Below are 23,427 nucleotides of genomic sequence, written 5' to 3'. Positions count from 1 at the left end.
AGAAAGTAGTAGCTGTATTGTTGTGCTGACTAGCGCCCTCTTGTTGTTTTGCATATTCATTTGGCTTACTGCTGGATAGCATAATATCCTTATTTTCCAATCACATTTATGTCCGTAACTTCCGTTCCAGCGTTTGATCCAAACTTGACCTGTTTTCCCATTTATAACAAACCAGGTTGCCTAAAATCCCATTCCTAGTTATCCCATAATCATCCAAGATAATTCCTGTGCGTGATTTTGAATAGTAAGTACATTTTTGATGCCTTTATGGGGACCTTTCTGGGGTGATATGTAACTGTTTTGATAATCATTTTAAGTACATGTGTATAGTGATAAATACATGTACAGTCAAACCTGCCTTAGCGACCCACTGTACACAAAGACCACCTGTCCGTAATGACCATTTAAAAATCCCCCACTGACAAATCCCGTTACTTAAGTCCTGTATAGAAAGACCACCTGCTTAACACGACCAGCGACCGCACATTTTGCTTCCGTAGGAATGCTCAAGTCTGTACAGAACGACTGCAAGCCATGAAAAGCGACCACAAAATGCCCACTTGTTTCTGTACAATGGTTGATTCCTTTCTCAAAAGAAAAAGCAAGAGCCACATAAACCACTTCAGAGGATTAGTAAATCAACCACAGGATTTCCAGGACATTTTCAAGCTTAATCTGGGTCTGTGGTCACATCAACAATGCCCCTATTGTCAGTGCAGCAGCTTGGAAAGCTGAGCTCCATTCAACAAAATGCACTAGGCATGTGCATGACTTGTGACCTGTCAGTCTCGTCCACCCACATACTTTTGTTATCATTAAAATAAATTAAATTAAAGTTCGTTTACATGTTTTCTGAAAAACAAAAACACACAACATACTCAAGGATTTTTGTTGTCAAGTTTATTGATCAACTTTATTTTTAAATCGTGAAAAAAAAGATTTAAATTTTTTTTGTGCTCTTAATCGACCTTTGAGCTTTTCATCAAGTTTGCTAGCATGTGCAATTTTGCACATTGTGTTTACACAACATCGCGTAGATTACATCTACCCTGTAATGCGAGTTTGTTCCAATATTGCTTTTGAAAAAGAAAGAATATGGCTCCATATTCTTCAAGCCCGAATCCTGGAAGGAATTATTGAAGTTAGCTTTCACTTCAAATGAAAATGGAGGTCATAACTTAAGTTGATCGTGTGATCGTCAAGAATCTTGGAAAGAGAAACTTCCCCTTCGTTGTAGGACCCTACTTTTACTTGTAGTTGTGCAGGTATTGCTGCTCCAGTACAGCTAATTCTCACATAATATTAACATAAAATAATAAACACTTTTTGAAATCATTCACAATATGACTTTTTATTTCATTTTTTTTTTTAAAGGAATAGTTATGTTTTAAACAAATAACTAAAAGAAAGAAGAACATACATGTACATGTAGTGTACGTTTGGATAAGGCAGGTTTAGACTGTAATGACCCCCCGCATTAAGTTAGGGAAGCCAAAGGGAGGGCAAATATTTCCAACCTGTACAGAGAGACCACCTGTCTATTAAGACAGCTTTTATTGTTTCCCTTCAGCGGTCTTTCTGTACAGGTTTGACTGTACATGTTTACAGTGTTATAGGGTCAGTTTTACCTACTTAGTAATGTTAAAGTGCTATTAGTCTTAATTAAGGCTGTTGAAGCTATTTACACCCAATACCCATTTGTGTAATATTATCCATGTGATTATTGTAACTCTAAAGACATGTAGGCCCATGTTCATGTACATGTAGATCACATGACCCCCTTTATTCATTATTACATGTAATTAGGACACAGGACGCACATGTATGGATGCACTAGGGATTTCCATTTATTTCCTTCCTTATTTTGTTCTTTATTTAGAACCACGGGAAAATCTCACGGGAAAATCTCACGGGAAAATCTCACAGGGATAACTTTCAACCTCACGTTTTTTCACTATCTGTATATTGTTCAGAATTGGAATTGGAAATAAAGTTAAGATTGATTGATTGATTGATTGAATAGTTTAAGGATGAAGTACTAATTCATCAGTTTGAACGTACGGTTCAGTTCAAAAGCAAGCCTTTCTTAGGCAAGTCAACAAGAAAGTAAATTTTGATTTGCAACAAGTCTAAGCAAGGCCCAAGCCAAGGCTCGTGTTTAGTATTAATAAATACCTTGGAGAGTTGATGGTTTCTGATTGGTCATGACTGGATCACGTGGGGTGTATTAATAAGATATAAAGACCGGCTTCAAAGAATACGCAAAAAAATGGCCCCTGAACCAGCATTGATCCAGCCCCATGGAAGGCAATGATAGGCCAAATTTACAACAGTCATACAACAGCTTGTAACAATACAGCACTGCACATGCGCTCAACCACCTTCGCTTGAGATTGACGCACGCGTACACAACACAGTTGCTATGGGTGCGCGCGCGTATAAAGGAAGTTTTAAAACCACATCGTAGGATGTTTATGACGAAAGCGTAGATCTACAATTAATTTTTTTAAACACTTCACCCATCGACAAATTTACCTTTCCTAACTGACCAAGCATCTTTGTAATTCTGGACACACAATAATGTGTAAGCAAAATTTCATCTTCCTCCATCAGGTAAAAATATGAAAACATTGTTGTAATTTGTTTCGCTACGGCAGCAAAAGTCCAAACGCTGGACGCTTATTTTTTTTCCTAGGAGGGTTAGGGGCAATGTCATGAATAATTCAGTTTTCCTTTGCATCATTGCAAGACTTAGGTTCTCGTTCTATTTTCCCCTTAATTTAAAATTATCTCAGTGATAAATTTGGAGAAGAAAACTAGCTGATGAAAATGAGCAGCGACGACGTGGATTTGAACCAGGGATCTTTGTATCCATAAGCTCATCTCGCTGTCCACTAGAGGCTACTGTGTGGTAGCTCGACGACAACCGTTCTTTAAAATGCTTTAATGTATTGTAACTGGTTGAGTAACTAACAACAATGATGTTGATGTCATTGTCCGTTCTCATGGATAAACATAATTTTCAAAACGAAACTACTGAATTATTCATGACATTGCCCCTAACCCTCCTAGGAATAAAAATTACGCACCCTGGATGGTACGCGTACGCAATGAAGAAGTTGTCCAGCACAGCCTGGGCCCGGCTGTGATGTATATAACAACGCTTATTGAAGAGACAGGGTACCACGCATAAGATAAAATATAGCCTATGAACCCAAACTCGTCCCCAGTGCTTACTTTATTTCCAACACGGTTTCCAATAGTAAACCCTGGATAGGAAACTTTCTTCCTGTATCCTGATTGGGTACGGCAATTGGCTAGTAATGGATCTTTATCGTGTACTTGGTGCTGTTATTCACAACGTGCAGTACGTGTTTTCGCGATCATTCGTCCACGCCTTCTCGAAAATACTAATTTCCTTTCTAATTTGCTCATATTAATATGAAATATGATACTGCATGTTGTCTCGATAAGATCGTAACAGTTTGATTTCAAAAATCGTGTTTTCGTAACGACACGCCGTGCTCGAGCGCGCTGCTATGAATTGACTCTGTTTTTACCCCAGACACCGCATACAAAAACAAACGCTAAAGTGTAACGCATATCCAGGCACCAGACTGTTCCTCATTTGTATACGTGTGCAAAAATCTTGCACATGCAAATGATCCAATACCAGGGTGAGAGAGCAGGTAGTGGTGGGCGCGTACTGCTTGACACCCTGGGGATGAGGTTGCTATGAACCTGAACACAAAAAAAATCTGGAAATATCGCCGAAAGAAAGTCACAAAATTGGAGCATTTTTACTGTTTATTTCAATGAAAAGGTATTTATTAATTGGAATAACAGTGTGATGATCCGGTCTTCACTGCGTGATAATTCGTCTCGGTCCATTAACACCCGTTTGGCAGTTTTGAAGAGATTCTTGGGGAAGAAATCACGAAATTAGAGTCAAAATATTTTTTATTGCTCAAAAATCACCTTTACAATCAAAAGCAGACTTTTCTCAATTCTAATGACTAGACACCCGTTTGGCAGTTTTGAAGAGATTCTTGGGGAAGAAATCACGATCTTCCTGATACTACATGTTGTCTTGGTAAGATCTTAACAATTTAATTAAATAAATCGTGTTTTTCGTAACTCACGCCATGCTCGCGCTGCGACGAATTGACTCTGCTTTTACCCCAGACACCGCATACAAAAACAAACGCAAATGTAACGCACAAGCAGGCACCAGACTATTCCTCATTTGCATACGTGTTCAAAAATCTTGCACATGCAAATGATCCAATACCAGGGTGAGAGAGCAGGTAGTGATGGACGCGTACTGCTCGACACCCTGGGGTCGAGGTTGTAAGCGCTATGCATGCAGTACAGGGCATTAAAAATACAGCGCGAACAGCGACCTCAAGCAGCCACTATTTTTATGCAAATCAGTTGGACCCAATATAGCGCCTTGGTTCATCGTCCATGTGAGGTTTTGGGGGTGGTGCTCATTATGTTAATAGCGTTAGCTGACCTTAAATGTCGCTTTCTTATTGGTCGATTGTTGCGGGGAAACTTGCTTAGTAAAACGTGGCACCATACATAATCCATACATGTACGTACACGTGCGTTATTTGTCTCTGCACACGGTACCAATGCACAAAAACTGTGGTTCCTGTCACGTCCGCAAAAGGCGAATAGCTAGCCGCAAACAATTGATGACGTCCGGATTTACCAAGGTGTGATTGGACACTCCACATATTAGCCCCGCCTTCACTTATCTGTTTTCGCATACGAGGTCGTGCGCTAGAATCCAGCACAAAATAAAGAAAAACATTAAGCTTTTGCCGACGATTGAACCAAGGCGCGATATTGGGTCCAACTAATTTGCATAGAAATGGTGGCCGCATGAGGTCGCGGTTTGCGCTGTATTTTTAATTCACTGCATAATGCATGGACCTAGCGAGGATATCGTTTACGCGCCACGGCCGGGATGAATAACATTTAGCGCCTTGACCAAGGCTAGTGCTCACGACGGTACATCGCGCGGTGATTGCCATCTTTATTTTCGGGTTGCGTGTTGTCGTCGCGCTGTCATCGTCATTTTTCCCCCAAATTTCCCTCAAAAAGTCAAAACCCTGCCCTCTATCTATGACATACCTGTTTATTGAGAGTGTCGCCAACTAGTTTGGAAGGTCCATTAATTTTAAAGTGGATTTTGTTCCCCGCTTTAAGTTCACGATCGCCAAACAACATTTGTACGCCCCCTTGTATAGCCAAATTGAGGCATCGATTCCAATTTTGGATTGAGGAGGAAGATCTTTAATATTGCATTTGGTTGCTATTGAGCGTAATTTTGGCAATAATCCATTGATTCCCATGCTGCTAATATTATGCTCGAACGGTCAGCAGGGCCGGAGCCCCACGGAATCTTACAACCTAACCGGGCCGGGGATCAGGATGTACACACTAACACGTCACACACGTCTGCACACAAGTTTTGGTTGGTTTGTGCACGGAGCTACGTGCGTTAACGACGGAGCTTCGAACTGCCCACGTCGCGTCCCGGCCCGAGGGGGAAATGAGATCAATTTCAACGATGAGGGCGTGACCCCTCCCCCCCCCCCCCCCGGACTGAACCGTACCGTAAACACAGTGGTCGCATAGTGAAGAAACCAACATTAGAAAGTTTTAAATAAGGGTAAGAAACAAACCCATCTTTTTAAGTTTCATTCATTTAGTTTTAATGTCTTCTTTTTTGTCATTACAAGAAGTGCAGTGTAAAAGAAAAAGTAATGTGGCGGAACCGGGGGGCTAGCGGAACCCAGGGGACTGATCTTGTTTATCCCAGGACTCCAACCCACACCTATTATCCCACAAAAATATTTATAAGCCTAACGAACGGGTGAGCGGCTACCCAAACGAAAGGGGGGACAATTAACGAACGGTGAACTAAGCCTAGGGGCTGTTCGTTTGGTGGAAATATACCACCGTTTTGTGACTGAGTAATTAATTGAATGGAACTAGAGCAACACAAGTAGCGACAGTAGGCCTCAAGGTGAATCAGGTAACCCTCACGGCAGACCTAGGTAACCCTCAGCGAATCTGGTGACCCTCGCAGTGATCCTGGTAACCCTCGGCGAACCTGGTAACCCTCGCAGTGATCCTGGTAACCCTCACGATGATACTGAGTAACCCTCACAGAGACAAGTGATTCCAAAGACGATTATAGATTTGATTTATTCAGGAATCTCAATCATCAATGGATTTGTTCAATAATCACTACAATAATTTACAATAAAATACAATGTACGATGTGATAAATATTATGGACGTAAATATCTCAATAACCCTCACCAGCCGACATTTGAAGCCAAAAAAAAAAAAAAAAAAAAAACAGGTAAAAAAAAAAAAAAAAAAGCCGCGTCGCCGCACCACTTTTGGGGCAAGCTCCATACCAGAAACCGGAGACTTTTTTTTTTTGGCCTAAAGGGGCAATTCCACGGTTACTCACATTACGGTTTTGATGTACTTTTGAGTTTCCTTGGGCCGTAATTATCATACTGAAAAGGTTTAATAACTGTTATCTCCATGGTAGATAGAGTAGCTTAGACATACCTAAGCAACAAAGATGACATCCAGAAAAATTTGTTATGTATGAGAAACAAGACGCACAAAATCCGTTACTCACATTACATTTTCGGACATGCATAAAAAGCCAACATGCTTTGATTAAAAAGTGTCCTCATACAGGCAACCTGTGGAAATTTCTTTTAAAACCTTTACTACCTAGGCTTTTTTTGCTAGGATGTAGACTCAATCCTGCAAAATCCTCCAATTGGCCTCATGGAAAAATAGCATATAGCCTCAATCCTGCAAATTCCTTCGTTATTTCTTGAATATGGTCTATGGAGGGGTAACCACTGCCTGAATCCTGCAAAATCCTCCGGCTATGACTGTCAATAGGCCGAGGCAGAGGCAGTGACATCTTGGAGCAGAGCGGAGGATTTCAAGTATAATCAAGGACTAAATTTTTGCATGGCTGAGCATGAACAACACAAGGTCTGGCCCAAGACCTTGACACAGTGCGTACTCGGAAATCAGCAACGCACTTTTGCCATGTAACCTCAATTCTGCAAATTCCTCCAATTTGCAAAAAGGATTTTGGAGGATTCAGGGCGGTTTAAATGGATAAAAGACCATGCCATGGGGCACACAATAAGAGTAAAACAAATCCTCTAAAATCTTCCATTTTTTGCAATCCACAAAAAAACATGGTTATTCGCGTTACGATTAATCACGTTACATTTTGTCCAACACATCTGATAATCTAATGGCATGATGTTTTTTTGACTACCCAATCTGCAGTTTGGCTTTCTCCCCAAAAGATCTACAAATGACGCTCTTCTTCTTATCACGCAACAAATTCAGGATAACCTCGATAAAGGGTATGAGCTCGCCTCATCGCACTTGATTTGTCTGCAGCATTTGATCGGGTGTGGCACACTGGACTTCTTGCTAAGTTAAAGAACTGTGGAATCACTGGCAACCTGCTCTGCTGGTTTAAGTCATACCTAAGCAACAGATTTCAGCATGTAACAGTTGGAGGTCAAACTTCACGCAAATCACCCATTACGTCGGGAGTACCCCAGGGCAGTGTGCTGGGTCCTACTCTTTTCCTCATCTTCACCAGTGACATCACTGAAAACCTTGAAAACACTACGTTTAGCTATGCAGATGACTGCACACTATTCTCCACAATCACATCTCCAGGGCAGAGAACACAATGTGCAGCGTCACTTCAACGAGATCTGAACAAGCTAGCATCATGGGCAGAGAACTGGAAACTTAAGTTCAATGCATCTAAAACCCAGTCTATCATCATTTCACGATCAAGATCTACAGACCCACAACATCCTCAACTAAATCTTCTTGGGCAGCCACTACACAATGTGGACTCAATCACAATTTTGGGAGTCACATTGGATGCTAAACTCTCCTGGACTCAACATATTAGCAACCTGGCCCTAGCCTCTAGTAGAAAACTAGGGATGATGCGGAAAGCAAAATGGATATAACCTGGACAGCAGAACTACTGCTACCATCTGCAAATCCTATCTGGGGTACAGCAGCAAAATCAAAGCTGGGGATCCTCGACAGACTTCAAAAGAAAGCCATACATGTAGCTTCCAATCCACCAACTCTTCATGCAGAACTAGGTATTCAGCCTCTAAGTCATAGTAGGCAAGTTGCTGGTCTAACAGTCTTCAGGAAAATACAGTGCTCTCCTCTGCCTCATCCTCTGAACAGACTCAAACTACCTCCACTCACAGCACGCCGTTCTACCAGGCAGTCATCTGCATCCCATCAATATACAGTCGTCATTCCAAAGTCACGTACCTCACATCTGAGATCATTTACAGCATCCTATGCAAGGCTTTGGAACTCACTACCTGCTTCTCCTGTGTTAGCTCAATCTGGCCAATCTTTTAAATCAACTGTCCATAATTTGCTCCTTTAACATGCCCCCTGCTCATAATTTATGAACTACTAAAAAGTCTTACTTCAATTTGCATTTTGGGTCTCCAATGGCAAGTACTCCAAGATAAAGGTTTTCATCTGACATTATTCTGATACTATTACAGTGCATACTGATCCCCGTTCAGGAATTTGTTGTTTCACGGTCCTTTTGTAGTTTTTGTTAAACTAATGCTGAGCCATTTGAACAAACCTCTCTTATTCTGAGAGTCTGCTAAAACTTAATGTTTGCCATGACAGCACAGAATACAGGGTCCAAGGGAAAGCCACACTGTCAGAGATCATGATGTGGAGAGTGGGTTCCAGGGCATACCACTTTACCGGTAGCTTAGTGTGAAGTGCCTACATGTAATGTAATTTAGCTTTTGTTCCAAATAAACATTTTCATTTCAATGTAGGGACGTACAAATGTCTTCCTTATTCCATTCAACAACATAGAAACCTGATAAAATACTTAATGTGGATTCAATTAAAAAAAAATATGCTGTCTCAAAGACCACTTTGCACCATAAACAGGATAAAATACGTTTAAAAGTATCTCAAATGCTTAAGGTTCTTTGGTTTAAGATAAACAGTTATCAATCAAATCAACATTATCAAGCAAAAGTCAGTTTGGGTATTGTTTGGGTGACTTGGGATAAAAAAAATCCCTGGTTACTCACGTTACATTTTTGGTTACTCAGTTACTCGCGTTAGAACTGATGGTGAGAAAAAAAACGTTGATATCTTTTCGGATACTCACGTTACATTGTTGACTCAAAAAAGGGATAAAATGCTACTTTTTGACATCTAAAAATGGATGATGGCTGTGAATTGACATATTTCAGAGATTTAGATTATCATACATGCTAGAAATAAGGTTATGATTGAAATATATTTTTTTTTGCATTAATAACAATCAAAGTTAACACTTTACCAATTTTTTTGAGTTCTTTGTAGTACAAAACTATTTTTCACTTTATGACACGATTTCTCAAAAAAAGTTTGATACAATTGAGGTTTCTTAGTTATTTCTCAACATATAATCTGTAATAAAGATGTGAAAGTCAGTTAAAAAAATAAGAATAAATTGTAATAGCCATGTCCATCAAACCGTGGAATTGCCCATAGGTATGTTCAAATGAAACAGGTTATTGAGCAAAGTACTTAAAATAGTTTCTAAATACGAGTTTCCAAAAAAAAACACCTTTCTTAACCACTTCGTGCCATGTTTATTTTCACAGTTACCAGACACTGCAGGCGCTGTTATTTTTTTCACAAATTCGATGCTACACAGGTTCAGGCCATAATCTGCTAGCACACCCCGATATTTTTGACGTTCGCGCACTGCGAGCGGGACAGATACTTCGGCTTTGATCGAGGCCTGTTTATTTGTCATCCGTTCCGCAAAACGCAAAACCTTTGCGTGTATACACGTCATCTAACTTGAAGTGGTTAAAAAGAGTTAAGACACAACAAATGTTCTGATTTGTAAATAAACATTGAAACCTTGCAATGAATCCAGGATAATTGATTTTTACCAAAATCTCAAACGGCCTGGGAGAGAGTATGAAATTTTACTTGAAATAGTTGGATTTTTAAAAGTAATTTATATAAAATGAGCTACCAAAAAGTCGACTGGAATTTGCTGACACGGATCATCAGCGGGTGAATTGACTCCAACATTGAACAGAAGGTCAGGTTCACAATATGGGTTAAAATTGGAGACTAAAATTGGTCTCCTAATGCATTATATAGGCCCATTAGCCTAAAATTCCATTTAGGCTCTGCAACAAATAAAAAAATACGTATCTGTAAATAGAGGAAGAAATATATAGTTAGAGAACATTGTGTAAAATACACCCCCCACCTCCCCATTTCAATTGCAAAGGTAGAACAATATCAGGTTTTTAAGGTCACGCTCCCCGCCTCATTTACCTTCACAGATTTATTTATCTGTCTGAAAACAGATGACACTGTTCCCTAACTGCAGTATCCAATGGATATGCCCGATCAAGAGAGGGCGGGGGCTCATTGCCCATAAAAGACCACACAGCCTGACAACACTTAAATACATAAGTGTACAGGCCGGGACAAGGTGCCAAAGGTGAAAAAGGGGTATGATTTGGGACTTGTGCATTTTTACTCAAATGCCTCGTTGAAGGTCCGTGGAGTAAAGCAACACTTGAAGACTTGGCATTGGCAATGGCCAGAGAGGTGGCCAGCATGCAAGAAATATGTTGCACTAATCTTGCAAGGAGCGGAGGGGAGGTTTTGGTTAATTTGCCGTGAAAGAATGGCAGGGAAGCTTGTTGGACAAATAATTTGGCCTGGGGCAACTTACGAGAACAAATTAATGGACGAACGACCCAGGTACACGTCCCAAGTTACTTTACAAACAGGCAATCAGTACTGCATGGCAACTGTGTTCGAACAAAAAGGCTCACAAGAAGCAAGGTATGGCTGTGCAACACTGAGTCGACTTCCAAAAGACTTGTATAGTTAAAGAGTGTTCTGCCCAAGTGTCAGGATTGCAATTTGTTTTTATTGAGAAGACGTTATTGTGTTGTAAAGAACTAGCTCGCCCTACGCCTGAAAGAGGCAGGAAACTCAACCAAAGGGGGTCAATTGTTTAATACGCTGCTGATGTTCCTTAAAATAAGAAGAAATGGTAGCAAGTGATATTCTTTAAAGTCATTCAGTAATTCAGTATTGAGAGAGTGTATTTTAACTGATAAGAATTTCGAGGTATGAGATCATGAGTGTAAGATACATGCAGATAAGAAACGGAAATTTATATAATTCAAGTCGACCATCCTAATGAGATGTACGTCAGAAAGATTAACCTTATAAGATAATGAGTGTAAGAATAATAGATAAGATGGAAATTTATATGTAATTTGAGTTGCTTCATTCAACCACATGAGATGAAGAGCGTAAAAGATAAGAGAAAGGTATTTAGCTCACAGGGGAAATGCCCAGCACATGGCCAGAGATGCAACCAAGCAGTGTTGGCGTTGCAATCACTATGCCCGCATCTGCAGAAGCAAGAATAGACAAGGCCAGCAATTGGGCAGGACAAGGAAAAACAGCATCGTCAAGCCAGCCAACACTTTTATTTTAAAGCTATTTCTTAATGATGTAATTGGGTCATTCTATAAATTTGGGGTCCAAAGTGTGACATTTTTCCCGTCCCTGTTACCTTGGTACTTTGTAATTTGCCATTCAAGCATCATTAAGAATGACTTCAAATGATTGTTTATTTGTTGGGTAGGTAGTTTGCTATTCATAATCACTCTTTGAGGATGACTGCATTAAGGAGTGCATCAGAATTATACAATCATAGATGTCAGATGTAACAGGGACGGGAAAAAAAGTGGACCCCAAATTTATAGAATGACCCAATTATCTCTCATTCTGTTTAACCATATGTTAAAATTGCCTCATTGCTACACACAAAACTGTTATCTCTTTATAAGTATAGGTTCTGAGTAATTCATTAGTTTGACCCCAGAGACTTTCCTGCAGCCTGTGGCATATCCATTTCTGAAACACTGATATGCACATGCAGTACAAGGTAACGTTGGATTACCAAAGTTCTCGGCCCATAAGTTTCCTCATATCAGATCTTTGCTATTAACCAACCTTTTTGATCAAATAAATTTCTGAGTGAATACACTGACCACAGGACAAAAATAGGTTGCCGTCACAGGAGGAAAAGAAGAGGCGGAGGCAGGAATATGAGAGACCAAGAAGGTCAGCTCATTGGACGTATAACTCAAGACTGTTGAAACAAACTTCATGTCTGGCACTCCATTATGATTCATCCATTAGGCAAAAAAAAGGATGACCAAACTTCCCTGCTTATTACTCACAGGTCAAGGACAAACATGCATTGCCAATAAGCCAGACACCATGGCAGGTAGGAGGAGCATTAATTACTACAGAATTCCAGACCAATACCCAGTGAGTACAGTGGATATACAAGTAAAAGCCTGTCACTGTGGATGACTCCAAGTCACAGCTAGCTGGGAGGACGGTTTCTGTGAAGCTCAACTGACTGTGAGGACAGTGATGCTTCTCTTACATGAATTTCTGAGTATTTGGAGATAAGTCATTGCTGAGAGTAGCCAGAGACTGCATAATTTATAGTGTTGGTCTAGGCACCGTCTGAACTGACGGCACTATAACGAGAGTTATATTTTTTTCATAGCAAAAGGAGTATAGACTATAGTATATGGCTTTGTCGAAAGGAACATTATAGCAGTATACGTGCTTTAACACTTAAGCAGCTTCTCTGTCTTTTGTTGTCAACACCTATAGCACAGACCTGGAGAAGTAACCAAAGTTGGAGAGATCAGAAAAGAACCCTTGCAAGAGATCAGTGCAAATTGAGATTAGATTATTTGCTTTATTTTATGAGTTCATTGACCCTAAAACATTGTCTTGCTTAGCGAAAGAGAAGCTTTACTAGACGAAATAGAGAAAGAACATGGGAAAGTTCACTCAGTGACAGAGGAAAAAGAAAGAATAAATGCTCAAAAGGTAGGTGACGTATACCGTGGTACAAAGAGTGACATGAGGGGTGACACACAGGGTGCGTCCACTCATGACGAAACGCATGGGATAACACTACATCGAATAGCCACACCGTTAAGGCAAGCTGGAAAAGGCCAGGATGGGCAAGAGAAAGAATATGCTCAACAGGTACGTGGTGATTGTACGGTGATACAAGGATGGCAGTTGAAATACCACGTTCATTTCTCATAAGCGCCCGAACCGCCCTACTTGCGCCCAAAACATCCTTGCTTGATTGTATCGCCCGATTCTGCCCTGCATGTTCGTATACTCAATGTTTATAGCACCCGAAACTGTCTTGCTTATTACCAGCCACCATGGCAAGAATGAAGAGCATTAATTACAACAGAATTCAGAACTGAGATGGTGGATGCAAACAACAGCCTGCAAGCCACAGTTTATACTAGAAGATGTCAAGTTGAACTGACTCTGAGGCCACATGGAAGATGACAATCGTTGTAGGTGATGAATTGATAGTGAGACTGCATGCAATGATATGTTCAAGAGGGGGTCCGCTCATAAGTCCAAAGCCTCGTAGGTCCGACGCCTCATAAGGCCGACAAAATTGCATCCACTTACCAAATAAAGGCCCATAAGTCCGACGCCTCAGGTCCGATGCCTCATAAGTCCGACGCCTCATTACTCCGACGCCTCATAGCTCCGACGCCTCGTAAGTCCGACAAATTAAACGCCTCGTTTTTCCGTTGTCGGACTTATGAGGCGTCGGACTTATGAGGCGTCGACCTATGAGGCGGAATAAATAAATTTTATGCCTCATAGGTCCGACGCCTCACAAGTCCGAAAATTTGGAGTTATGAGGCGTCGGACCTACGAGGCGTCGGACTTATGATACGGCCCCGTTCAAGAGGATCGGTGACAATTGAGCTTCAAGAAGAAATCAGCATGTTATTACAACATGAATGAGATTAATAACACTCTGCTTGAGAGTAAATGTTTCTTTGAACAATGCATTTCATGCATGGAAGATGAATGACAGGAACTGCAGACAATCTAGCTGAGAAAGAGAGGTTAAGCATGCTCAGGAAGTACATGTTTGCATGACCTGTATATAGAGTGAAGTCATTCCCGCAGTATCACTAAGTAAAGTACATGGCACAGACCTGGAGAAGTAACCAAAGTTGGATAGTTCTGAAAAAGAACGCTGGCAATAGATATGCAATTATGCCCTAATTGTTTACACATAATTTTAGGAATAGCGTTAATGTGTTGATTGACCCTTAAAACATTGTCTTGCTATATGTGGAGGAGCAGATTGACTACATGCCAAAGTTGAATCACTGACAAGAGGAGATTACATAGGCCTAAATAAAAAAACACACACAAAATCTTGATACATTTAATTTAAAGGGAAATTAATTTCTCCAGAGAGTCTTAAAATTTGTATTTTGAATCGATAGCCAGTAATTAATACAGAGTAATGCTTCTCTTACATGAATTTCTGAGTATTTGGAGATAAGTCAGTGCCGAGAGTAGCCAGAGACTGGACATATAGTGTTGGTCGAGGCACTGTCTGAACTGACGGCACTATAACGAGAGTTATATTTTTCCTAAGCAAAAGGAGTAGTATGGCTTTGTCGAAAGGAACATTATCATAGCAGTATACATGCTTTTTAACACTTTAAAAGCTTTTCTATCTTTTGTTTAGGGATGGCTTTAATGAGTTCATTGAACCTAGAACATTGTCTTGCTTAGCGAAAGAGAAGCTTTACTAGACGAAATAGAGAAAGAACATGGGAAAGTTTACTCACTGACAGAGGAAAAAAAGAATGAGTGTTCAACAGGTAGGTGACGTATACCGTGGTACTAAGAGTGACATGAGGGGTGACACACAGGGTGAGTCTACTCATGACGAAACGCATGGGATATCACTACATTGAATAGCCATCCCGTTAAGGCAAGCTGGTAAGGCAACATCAGCACCCTTATGAGTATTCCGTTTTTTTATTTGTGATGTTTATGGATTGATATTCTGCTCATTGAGCTCAGCTCGCAGCGTTCCTCCAACCAGCGGCTGGAAAATGCCGGGATGGACAAGAGAAAGAATATGCTCAACAGGTACGTGGTGATTGTACGGTGATACAAGGCTGGCAGTTGAAATACCACGTTCATTTCTCATAAGCGCCCGAAACCGCCCTACTTGCGCCCAAAACATCCTTGCTTGATTGTATCTCCTGAATCTGCCCTGCATGTTCGTATACTCAATGTTTATAGCACCCGAAACTGTCTTGCTTATTACCAGCCACCGCGGCAAGAATGAAGAGCATTAATTACAACAGAATTCAGAACTGAGATGGTGGATGCAAACAACAGCCTGCAAGCCACAGTTTATACTAGAAGATGTCAAGTTGAACTGACCTCGAGGCCACATGGAAGATGACAATCGTTGTAGGTGATGAACTGATAGTGAGACTGCATGCAATGATATGTTCAAGAGGATCGCTGACAATTGAGCTTCAAGAAGAAATCAACATGTTATTACAACATGAATGAGATTGATAACACTCTGCTTGAGAGTAAATGTTTCTTTGAACAATGCATTTCATGCATGGAAGATGAATGACAGGAACTGCAGACAATCTAGCTGAGAAAGAGAGGTTAAGCATGCTCAGGAAGTACATGTTTGCATGACGTGTTTATAGAGTGAAGTCATTCCCGCAGTATCACTAAGTAAAGTACATGGCACAGACCTGGAGAAGTAACCAAAGATGGATAGTTCTGAAAAAGAACCCTGGCAATAGATATATGCAATTGTGCTGTAAATATTTACATAATTTTAGAAATGGCGTTAATGAGTTCATTGACCCTTAAAACATTGCCTTCATTGCTTTGCAGAGGAGCAAATTTACTAGACAAATTAACGAGAGAAAGAACATGCCATGCAAAGTGGAGTGACTGACAAAGGAGGTTCAACATAGCGAACCATATTTGACATAATTTTAATAACATGGAAAATAATTGGAAATGGATTATAGTGTAGGTACTGAGTTACTGTCAAAACTAACTGCACCATGCATTACGACGAATATATAGCTAGCCACAAACGGCTTATGTATTTTTTCGTCTAACAGCTACAGTTGACTACAGCTAACCAAAGATTGAGAGTTGTGAAAATGAGTGCTTGATGAAGGACAGATATTTTAGTGAAGAGGTTTGGTGAAGTTCCTGAAGAAAAAAAAAATAACCAGCATCTGTATTTTTGGTTGTCAAACACTTTCATGCATGACACAGACCTTGCGAAGTAATCAAAGTAGTTCGGAAAAACAAATTGGCACTTAGTCTTAGCAATATGACATACGCTCACGCAGGCCAATCGCAGTAAGGATTATTGCTGAGAATAAATGAGAATAAAGAAAGACATGAAATGTATAGTCGAACCCTGATAAGAAGAGCACTGTTAATACGTCATGCTTATATAACATGCACAATTTTAGGTAGTCCCAAGTCATTGTTTTCTTTGTTTTCCAATACTGTTAATACAAGATACCTTTTATATAACAAGGTAATTTGTAAAGTCCCAAAGACCTTGTTATAAGGTGTTCCACTGTAGTGACGAAAAAATTAATTAACTGTCGTGCAATGAAACTAATGAGTAATGCGGATTCATGCATAGAGGTTAGGATTCCCAACCTGTCACAGCACAATGCAACTGAATGTTGACAGAGCTTTTAAGAGTAGAGTGTAAGACGGACAAGAAGGCAAAAACATGCCAAGGCAGCCCGACTAAGGACCAAAAGTTTGCTTAGGATCCACGACTAGAAGATGATGTTGTGCAGTCCAAGGAGTTGCTCCAGAGTGGTGCAGTCCAGTTTCATTTCGATCCCGTGAAGCCAGTGTTACTCCAGCAAATGCCAGCTCCTGTGGAATTGGCGCAGTCTTATCAGCCACATCCTACCGGATGGAAGTTAGAGACCATCATTCGCCTCTATAGAACTCTGACTGCCAGCGAGGACAATAATGCTCAGTTCAAGGAGGGACTTGGTATCATTTTCAAGTGAAAGAAGTTTCGCAAGTACCTTCAGGGAAGACACTTTAGCATTATATAATCACTAACCAGGAGAACCAGAAACTCCCACTGGTGAAGGAATGCATATTTGGAATCCCAAACAGAAACCTTGTAGGAACCAGGAAAAGTAAAGGGGCTATTATAAGAGCCCAGATCGTACTTTGTTAATTCCCACTCCTACAGGGGCAAGTTCAGAAGGGACAGTCAGGATATACATAACTTAATCTCCTGAACGGAATTTTGATCCAGATAATATTTAAATGGAAAGTGTATTAACACAGAAACTATACTCCTTTAATAATGAAGATAACGTACTCCTACCAAGGCAACATGTCGACTCTGCGGCTCCGGGCGTTACAATGAGTACTGGTCAGGGCGGTTTCGGGCACAAGTACATTGTGATTAACCCTCCTATGGAAACATGCATTGTCAGCCTGGTTGTTACTTGGGTCAATATTGGTCAAGACTTGGTTTGTACACAGTATGCCAGGAGGTGAGATACAAACATTGTGACCATTGACGACCTCTTGAATAGTAGGAGGGTTGAAGGGCTAAAGTGTATGCAACCAACAAGCCCAACGATAAGGAAAATAGAGTTATAGTTGCTATTTTAGAATTCCAAGTTGGTGGCTAAGATGACGCTAGAAATTTGCAAAACACTGGGTCATTTAAGTAGATCCTTAATTTCTCAAAAAATATATAGATGTTAATCCTCCCGAAAATCCCAACAAAACTAGAACTTTAGGCCTATACATTGTGAACCTGACCTTTTCAGAGGTCTTGTGTAACACACAGCTAGAATAGAGATGATCTCATCCACGAAATGTGCCATGTTGCATCCTGGATCATCGGAACATCTTCTGCAAAATAAATGAAAGAAGAAAAAAGTCAAAAGTTTGATTAAAAATAATTCATCAAAAAGTAATCATTCATCAAAGGCAGCATACAAAATAGTTTGTGTGAAGAAACGCAATTGTCGGCGCATAAAAACGGAATACAATATTTTATTAACATTATCCAGCATATTCCAAAGGGGTAGCAATCCGAAGGGGGGGGGGGGGGGGGGGGGGGGGGGCGGGGCACTCGCCCTCTAAAATCAAAGAGTGGTGGTGGGTAGGGGGGGGGGGATGGAGTGGGTGGTACATCTTTCAATGGGGGCACTGTTCAAAGCGAACAATCATGCAAATTATCGGACAACAGATGGCGCAGTGTTCCCACTTGATTGTCGATTTAGAATTGGTGATTTTCATTGTATGTGTGATCCCTTTACTTGTAATCGTTTATTTTTTTGGTCAGACAAATGTTTTCTTGGAATATTTTTGTTTGTTTTCTTTGCTCGTATGATTCTTTTAATTGTAATACAGTGTTTAATTGATGTGATATATTTGTAATCTTTGTGGAGTTGTGAAATAGTAATAAAAGACGCCGTACAGCCCCATTGTCATTGAAAAAAAGAACCCTAGAAAAGGGCACTTATTTAAGAAACAAGGGTTCTCTTTCAAAGTATTAGGGGAACACTGGTGAAACTGGCAGTCCTCACAAAGTGCACGGTCGGCCATTTGGGTTCGGCATCAAATTAGAAGGGGATCACTGCTTGAGAAATACCCATTAACTATTTGTTTTATTTTTGGTGTAATAAACATTTATTTAGTGAAGGGACCTAAGGACTAAGCTCTGAATACTCCAGTTCTGTGTAATTGCAGCACGCATGCAGCATATGAAATGTTGTAGGGCCTATATTAGGACTGCATGCTACCGGTAAGTAGTCAGACTGGTCTATACAAACATGAAACTTTGCATGAATCGCTCTTTAAGTCTTCATGCATACCATATGACATTTTGTTCCTTCAAATGTTGGGATCTATTCCCTGATGACTGTTGAGATGTCAGTGACCTTTAGTAATTTTATCATTTTACTTCATTCTGGTATTAAATAAAATCAAGGATTCCTAAAAAAAATGGGCCAGTGCTCTTGGGTCTTTGTGGGTGCCCTAGCAAACAATGCATATTATATGTTGCTCGATCCAAGTCAATTGGCTCTTGAAGCCATTGGTGCTCTTAGGCCTAATTGTGGATGCCCAATTTATTCATGCATATGAAAAATGATGTACTGCATGCAAAATGATGATCAGTCGGCTGCCCAGATTTTGGTACCCAAATTAACATATAACTACTGAAAAACCTTCTGGCTGTCGATGAGACGCGCAATAAAACATTTCTGTGTTTGCTTCTAGTTTATTGTTGTCTGCTATACAGTATAAGAAATACGCGCGGACACTTGCTTAACGGCCCTCATGACATGCATGCGTCCTTATTACCGAATAAGACCGCTACAATATGTAGCATGTGCATAGCATTTCAATAGCCTTGATGACTTAGAAATTTAACAGTCCATATACATAGCATGCTTGATAGCATACAGTATGGAAATAGCATTCCAAATAAAAGGTGAGCTTCAAAGCAAAGCTTCAAAGCATTCTAAATACAGGGTGAGTAAAAACAAAAGTGGAACCCAAAGCCCTAAAAATTATATTTCATATTTAAACAAATAGCACCAAAATAATAATGACTGGAAAGCCAATTTCATAAGCTACTTTTAGCGGATAAAACTATTAAATTTGGTCAATGTGTTTAAAGAATATCACGAAACCTTTTTCATCCAAACAATAATGCGGTTCATGGATGTAAGCGTTTCGTCAGGAGAGGGCGCTCTTTAACAGCGATGGTTCATGGAATGGTGCAGCACAGTGAATAAAAAAGTTATTCCACTTTCCAGAAAGGCAGAATCGTTGGAAACACCGGGACTTTGAGACCTCAGTCACCTCACCAATTATTCCTGCTTATGATATGACTTCAACAGTTCAAGTTTACCACTAGATCTACAGAAACTGTCACAAAGGGCACATAGATTGCCAAGATGCCAAGAAAGAAACAACAAGAACAAGACTAAAATGCAGGTCATGTAGGTTAGGAAGACACACGCGCATGTCATTTACACTACTTGGACACTGTTGCCCTGTCATGGGCTCACGGTCGAAAATAACCTCTTATATGCAATGTCCGGTACATTCTTTTGAACTCTCAGAATCACTAAAAGATACCTCAAGGAGTTCAAAACCACCTGATGCCATTTTGTTTACCTTTTATGGGCGGGCCATGGCTTTAAAAAGTGGGGGGCCTTCGTGCACAAAAAAAATGATAACAATAATTTCACTTTTCTTTGAGTTTGAGCATTTGGACAGCTCACCCAAGAGCTACATCATCAAGGAGAGATAAAAAAAAATCCAGAATTTTGCCTTTTCGGGGGTGGGGCCACATTTTATAAAAGCAGGGGGCAAATGTCATCATTTTTACCATGTTAACAGAAATCAAGCTGTAACAGAAATATGTTTTGGTTTTTTGGTTTGTGTTTCCATTCATTAAAGTAAATTGGGTGGACAGAATGCTTATCTAAAAAATAAAAATATTGTTCCCTTTTGGGGGTGTGTCACGTTTTTCATAAAAAGAGGGCATATTCGAAAAGTGGGCTTACGGGAGCCCATCATTTCAGGTATACATTCTTTGAAACTCTCAGGATCGCCTATGGACACCTCAACAAGTCCACACCATCCTTAATAGAGTTTCCATTTTGAATCTCCAAATGGCAGCCATTATAAAGATCTATCCTACATATTGTACTGTACACAAAAAGGCCAAAAAAAAAAGGTTTAGCGTCCTGCATTTTTGAAAAAAGGAGGCCCTTTTTTCCCCTTCCAAAATGGCCACCCAACCGGGCTGCCACTTAGCCTCAGGAATATATGGGCTAGATGCAACAGACAAGGAGGCCAAAATGTCAACAACAACAACAACAACAACAAAAATTATCGATCTTCGAGACATTTATGTTTTGAATGATCTTTGATATTGTATCCTGAATGCAATGCTGACCTCCTTGACAGTACACTCAAACTGTACTTGTCATTTTAAACTTCAAAATAGCTGCCATTTTTACTATTTGCCATGGGAAAAAGTCTAAAAATGACAAAGTTCAATAAATCAAAAAACAATAACTTATCAAGCTCAAGTTATAATGTCTCCACAGTTTTTAGAAATCTGCATCTGAAAAAGTGGTAACTTGTTTTTGGGTACCATGTAGGTGTATCTGTATGATTGTATCACAACTTGTGTAGCCTTATCGGGGGCCGCCCGATAGTCCGAAGGTCCGATAGTCCGAAGCTTCTTTACTCCGAAGGTCCAATAGTCCGAATGCACAAAATTTCCATAAAAGGGGGTTCGTAAGTCGTCCGAAAATGAAATAAGGTTCGTTAATCCGAACATTTGATGCAATAGTCCGAAGGTTCATTAATCCGAAAGTTCAAAAGTCTGAAGGTTCATTAATCCGAAGGTTCGATAGTCCAAATTTAAAATAAGGTAATCAGTCTGAAGGTTCAATAGTCCAAAACGAAAATTAGGTTCAATAGTATGTGGTGCCCTTTTCAACTTTGACCTTATGCTAATGAGCCTGCTGGGTCAGCCATCTTTTGTTCTCATGTCACCGTGTGGTGAAAGTCATTCACAGTTATCAGAACTTTCTCCGTGATTCATTCTAGCTCGGAACTTGCTGAAAGTATCAGCATTTGTACAGCTGTATCCAGTTTTTATTGTACTTTATTTTGGATCGTGCAGTTGACGATCCTTGAGCGAACTCGCCTCGTTTGAGGGAGACTTTTTCTCGCGAAATCGAGAAGCACTTTCGCAGACCAACTCGCCCCAACGGACTCCGCATGTGCTCGCCCCCATTGGATTGCTATACACTCGCGTATTACCTTGAGTGCTACGATTTCGTCGTCGGTGTCCAAAAGACGAACTATAGGGTGAGTTGTTGCGTTCTTATTTATGTAGCTTACCACTACATTTGGTGACCCTGACATCAAGAGCTACACCTTCGATATTAGGTGACATTTTAAGCCCAACAACTGGTTTTCTCTTGCACCACCTTGCAATTTTCGCCAGCATCATGAGCATTGAAAAGGATGAATCATCCAAAACTGTTGATCAATCAGACATGCCAGAGGATAAGCCACAAATTGGAGCACTGTCCATCAAGCTCACCCCCCTTCTGTCCAGCAGATCCCCTCATTCGGTTTGCGCAAGCGGGAGTACAATTCCATACCTGGGGAATCAAGTGTGAAGACACCAAATTTGCCCACATTTTGGCTGCGATGCAACCTGAGATTATTCAAGAAGGCCGCGATTTGGTGATCAATCCTCCCAAGGACAACCCGTATCAGAAGCTCAAGGAAGAAATGATTAAACGTACATCAGCTTCTGAGCAAAAACGGCTGCAGATACTACTCACCGAAGAAGAGTGAGGTGACAAGAAACCCTCGCAGTTATTGCGTCGCATGCGTCAACTAATGGGTGAACGCAAACTAGAAGCGGGAATTTTCAAGCAACTCTTCCTACAATGGCTCCCTTCCAATGCACAGCTTGTCGTTGCTTCATCCAGGGACTCAGTGTCGCTAGACCAGTTTGCTGCACTCGCTGATCGCATCCTTGAGGTCTACGTCCCTTCGGTCAACGTTGTGACTACACCGGCTCCCTCCTCGTCTGGGGAACTTGCTGAGCTGCGTGACTAGATCTCCAAACTCACCATGCAAGTGAGCTCCATGCAGGCGCAACTAAAACACCAGTCCCGTTCTCGTAGCCAGAGTCGTATCCGCCCACGCAGTGCCAGCCGTGACCAATCATCAGCACCCTCAGACACCGCGACCACACAAACATTGTGTTGGTACCATCGCCGTTTCGGTGCTGAGGCCCATAAATGTGTCCAGCCTTGCTCCTACACCACCCAGCAGGGAAACGAACCCACCAGGGGATAGGCGCGGCACTTCCACCTGGTACCCAACCTGGCCGCTTGTTCTTCATCAATGACTCTTTCCACAAACGGAAATTCCTAGTAGACACTGGGGCAGTTGAGAAGTTGAGAGGTTTCCTTCTTGCAAAACGCTGCCCAGACCTTCCAGCGTTTCATGGACAAGGTCGTCCGTGGACTCTCATTCGTGTACGTTTACATGGATGACATACTCGTTGCCAGCAAGTCGCCAGAGCAGCATGAGGAACATCTCAGTCTGCTCTTCGACCGGTTACAGCACTACGGAATTGTGATCAATACCAGCAAATGCACCTTTGGAGTGTCAGAGCTACAATTCCTCGGACACCATGTAGACAAGCAAAGTATTCGTCCGCTCGCAGACAAGGTCTCTGCGATCCAGGACTTTCCGCAACCCACTTCACTGAAGAAGTTGAGAGGTTTCCTCTACAGGAGATTCATCCCCAACTGTGCC

General features: G+C 40.9%; 1 long non-coding RNA gene across 1 annotated transcript; it reads left to right on the top strand.

Annotated features, from left to right (window-relative positions):
- Positions 1–86: 86 nt before the first annotated feature.
- On the top strand, positions 87–2,028 carry LOC119726291. The gene is made up of 2 exons (XR_005270820.1): positions 87–244; positions 1,880–2,028. It is a non-coding gene; the product is annotated as an uncharacterized LOC119726291 (long non-coding RNA).
- The last annotated feature ends 21,399 nt before the right edge of the window (positions 2,029–23,427 follow it).

Source organism: Patiria miniata, unplaced genomic scaffold (genome assembly GCF_015706575.1).
Source record: "Patiria miniata isolate m_02_andy unplaced genomic scaffold, ASM1570657v1 HiC_scaffold_2, whole genome shotgun sequence".
Taxonomy (NCBI): Eukaryota; Metazoa; Echinodermata; class Asteroidea; order Valvatida; family Asterinidae; genus Patiria; species Patiria miniata.
The sequence above is the reverse complement of the archived record's forward strand: the minus strand, read 5'-3'. Positions and strand labels throughout refer to the sequence as shown.